We start from the raw sequence: 4,654 nt of genomic DNA on the forward strand, positions 1-4,654 counted from the left end.
CCTTGCATGGCTCCTCCCTGGGGAGCACCGGTAAATGGGCCCAGGCGTGTGCATTGCTGTTCCGGGCGTGAGCAGGCCGTGGAACTGCTGAATGAAGGCCTCTCCCTTTCCCCCTCACCTGATGTTCCAGCCAGGACAGCCTGGGGCCTCCTTGAGGACCTGCTGGAAGAACCGGTATCCAAGGTGGTCGCCTGCACCAACAGCAGGGCAGGCAGGGAGAGGTGAAAGCGGGGGAGGGCATGGGGAAAGCGAAGTGCAGTTAGGAAAGAAAAGGTGGAAGAGGAAGGGGAGGGCACAGGGAAGAGTGACACAGGGAGCGTGCCAGTGAGGGAAAGAAAAACAACTGAGCAGTCACTGTGCATGCAGAGAGACATCAAGGCGGGCAGGGAGAGAGAAGGGGCAAAATAAATAAAGTCTTCTGGAGAGAGAAACGGGGAAAAAAGAGCAGAAACACCTGCACAGGGACGGTGACGAAGGAGACACATGAGGGAGCCCACAGAAGGGCCAGGGGAGGAGGTGGCAACCACAGCGGGAGCCCAGCCCAGGCCTAGGACAGAGGGCGTCGCTGCCCGGAAGCCGCTGGGCTCCACGCCGTCCCCTCGTGCCCCCGTGTGCGAGGTACGTGGCCAGAGTGGAAACAGGCGGGATTTCCGGATTTGGAGACAGACGACCAACATTTAAGTCCTGGCTCTGCCTCTTTACAGAAGGACTTTGGCCATGGCACGGTCGCCTCTGAGTCTGTGTTCTCAGCCACAGAGTGGGGTGAGGACGCTCACCCTGCAGGCTCGCTGGGGGTGTTGGGAAACAGGGCCAGTGTCGAGCAACACGTCAGGGCGCACAGCTGGCGATAAATACATGGTAGCTATTATTGCTGTCTGTTTACACAGAACCCATTGGTTACATTGACCACATTCATATAAGCCAATTTGCAAAATCTCAGATAATCAAGAAAATATCATTGTATTAAGAGGTTTTATTCCAGATTATTCTGCCTTTCTCTCTCTCTTTCTCTCTCTCTCTCTCTCTCTCTCTCTCTCTCTCTCTCTCTCTCTCTCGCACACACACAGTCATGCTTTGTAACCTTTGTACCTGGTGTGCAGGGTGTGGCTCCTGAGGGGGACTCTGGGGTCAGAGAGAGGCCCCTGGCTATGGACGTGTTCTTCCTCCAGCTAGAAGCATTTCTCTCTCCCTCCCTTGACTCACTCGTACAGTTCACTCCAATGATTCCTGCAAAGTGGTGTCCTCAAGGCTTAGAACTTTGTAAGGGATGATGGCCCCCCTAGATCCTGGATACAAATTCACAAAATATGCAGCCAACGCCACTGACAGGAAAACCACACATCTGTCCCCTCCCTGAGCTGATTGCTGCCACTTGCCCCAGTGCAGAACGCTCTCCCTTCCGAGAGCTTCTCACAGCACAGGAGAGCCCTGGGCCCCCGGGGAGCTGGTTCTTGCCTTCTGCAGCCACTTTCCAATCCCCCGCAGGACTGTTTCTGACCCACAGTGGCACTGGTGGCCAAGAGCACGATCGTGTACGCAGCGCATGCAGTCCTCTCTCAGTAGCAGTGGGACGTTAGTTCCAGGTCCCCTGAGGATTTGAAAATCCATGGATGCTCTAGTGCTGGATATTAAACGGTGTAGTATTTGCATGAAACCTATACATATCCTCCTGTGTACTTTAAATCATCTCTAGAATACTTATAATACCTAATACAATGAAAATGCTACGTAAATAGTGCTATACAGTGTTGTTTGTATTGTATTGTCATTTTTAATTTTTTAAAAAATATTTTTCAGGCCCGGCACGGTGGCTCACGCCTGTAATCCTAGCACTTTGGGAGGCCGAGGCGGGTGGATTGTTTGAGCTCAGGAGGTCGAGACCAGCCTGAGCAAGAGCAAGACCCCGTCTCTACTAAAAATAGAAAGAAATTAATTGGACAACTAAAAATATATAGAAAAAATTAGCCGGGCATGGTGGCGCATGCCTGTAGTCCCAGCTACTCGGGAGGCTGAGGCAGAAGGATTGCTTGAGCCCAGGAGTTTGAGGTTGCTGTGAGCTAGGCGGCACTCTAGCCTGGGTAACACAGTGAGACTCTGTCTCAAAAAAAAAAAAAAAATTTTCACCTGCAAATATGGAACCTGTGGATACAGAGGACTGACTATAATTATGTATCAGGATACCCCAAAGTATATGTGCTTGAAATCTAACAAAAGACAATATCAGGGAGAAAAGGAGCATTTACTGTTGTAAGTAATCAAACATCAAATTCCAGGAGGAAATACAGCTGGAAATACAGCTGGACCTCTGGAACGACTCAGCCTAGACGCTTGAGTGCCAAGCACCCCCTTCTCTCCTCTCTGCTCCCTGCAGGCTGGCCTCCGTGTCCCCAGACAGCGTCTACCTGGCATCGCTCAGACCTCACACAGGGCCCCTGAGGGGCACTGAGATGGGTTCCCAGAGGGCTCGCGTTAAAGAAAAGAAAACCCCAGCATGGTCTCTGCCTGGCCTAGTTAAGTCAAGGGCTGGCCAAGGAAACAAATCTGGAAGGATATGACTGTTCTTACGCCAGCCACGTGCTAGAGTGAGGGGGGCGGGGCGCATTTTGCAGAAGGAGGGAGAAGTGCTGTGTATTTTTCTGGATAGACAAAACAGCCAAGGTCAGTAGGATGTTCTAGTGACCTTCAGACACAAACCCATGGCAGGTCCTCTCCTCCATGTCAGGCCCCCATCTGGTGCCATTTGCTCTTTTCTTGGCCTCATTCTAATTTCAGAGGCTCAAGCCCCCTGTGTCTGCTCAGTGCTGTCCCTGAGGGAGAGGGGGAGGAGATCAGGGAAGCCCTGAAGACAGAGATGGGCTGTCACTCCACCTGTTTTCCTTGTAGGCTCATCCTCCTCTACCTGACCGTGATGAGTTGGGATCCTTCAAGGCTGGATCCCAAGCCAGATGCTCTGAGGTCTCAGGCAGGCCCGGATGCACCTGTCGCAGGCCAGGGGCCTGGCGCGGTCCCGACTGTGGGCCGAGGCCTGCGCACCGGTCCTCGAGCGCAGTCACCGCAATCGCCCACGGCCGCACCACGGCCCTGAAGGCCAAGGGCGCCGTGCTCGACTGCTTTGAGGTGATGCTCAAAGGCGAGGACAGGGAGGACAAGAAAGAAGCCATGGTGGGTGCCGTAATTCCGCCGTTGGAGCCGATGCTCAGAGTGACCCAACGGGAGAAGACCCACCACCTAGACCCAGCCTGCTGCAGGCAGCAGTGACGGCTGTGGGGAGCCCGAGCAGCAGGTGTCTTGGGAACAGGAGTTCCTGGTGGGCAACAGCCCGGGGGCAGTGGGCGGGTGGCCGGGCGCCGTGCATGGTGTGTGGCACTGAGATCCGTCCCAGTCGGCCACGACTCGCTCGCACATCTTGGAGCAGCATCCTCCCACCCTGGACCGGGCCCTTCAGAGAAGAGCAACATCCTGGAAGCCTGGAGCGAGGGGGTGGTCCTTCTGCAGGATGTCAGAGCCGAGCAGCTGTCCCCACCCAGAATCAGGCCGGGATGTTGAGCCAGACCCAGACTCCAACCCAGACCCTGCTGGAATGCCAGCAGAGATCATGGGTTCTCCTTGACCCCGAGGACGACCCACAGGACAACCCATCCCTCCCTAAAAGGAGCTGTCCCAGGGGACTTTGCCCCCTCGAGCTTCCTGCTGCCTCCGCTACAGAGCCAGGAAATAAGCCCAGTGGTCAGAGGTGGAAGGAGCTCCCTGGGGAAGAGCCAGTCAGGAAGAAAAGAGGAAGACCTGTGACCAAAAACCTGGACCCTGGCCCAGAACCCCATTGCCCGTCTCACCCACAGAGACTTTCGTAGCAGCAGCCAAGATCTGACACTTCACTGAGGGCAGCTTCCCTCCTGGCTTGGTCCTGCAGTTTTCTCCCCCACCCAGCTCAGGGCTCCAGACAGCAAGGACTCCCCTAAGAGGGGGAGGTGGCAGAAGGAGGCCTGCCCCAGCCAGCTCCCCCTCCGGGGCTCGGCGGGACGCTGGATCTCCAGGTTATCCGTGTGCAGATGGAGGAGCCCCCAGCAGTCAGCCTCTTGCAAGACTGGTCCAGGCACCCCCAGGGCACCAACGGTGTGGGAGCAGGTGACACCCCAGACGGCCTGCAGTTCTGTCGGAATCCAGCCCCACTTAGGGGGGAGCCAAAGGCGAGGAGTGGGGCATAAATTCTTGCTTTCCTGGGGTGGGGGGAGAAAGGAAGTGGGGTGGAGGCAGCATGGCCCTTTGGCTTATAACTCACAGCTGCCCGGCCTGGCCACCTGGCGGGGAGGGTAAGACCAGGTGCCAGGGCAGGGTGCCAGTGGGGGAGCATCCACTGGTACCTCGGGGCACTGGAAACCGTCTACCCTAGCCAGGCATGAGGGCAGCTGAGGCTGGCAGGGGCGGCTTAGGCTGCCCACAATGGGCATTGGGCCTGTGGAGAACACCTGTGTACCCCATCCTTCCTGACCCCGACCTCTGTCCCTGCAACCTCCTCCCACCCTCTCAGCCCCCCACCATTCTCCCCTGGCACAGTGCCTTACACAAGGGGTGGTCGTAACGGGGTTTGAACTGAGTCCCACTACCTGGGGGACACCCCCTGGCCCCACTTACTGTTCACGCTCCTGATCCAGGA

General features: G+C 56.4%; 1 pseudogene; it reads left to right on the forward strand.

The window, feature by feature from the left end:
* The first annotated feature begins 483 nt into the window (after nucleotides 1-483).
* On the forward strand, nucleotides 484-4,174 carry LOC105826462 (annotated as a pseudogene).
* The last annotated feature ends 480 nt before the right edge of the window (nucleotides 4,175-4,654 follow it).

Source organism: Propithecus coquereli, unplaced genomic scaffold (assembly GCF_000956105.1).
Source record: "Propithecus coquereli isolate 6110/MARCELLA unplaced genomic scaffold, Pcoq_1.0 Scaffold890, whole genome shotgun sequence".
Taxonomy (NCBI): domain Eukaryota; kingdom Metazoa; phylum Chordata; class Mammalia; order Primates; family Indriidae; genus Propithecus; species Propithecus coquereli.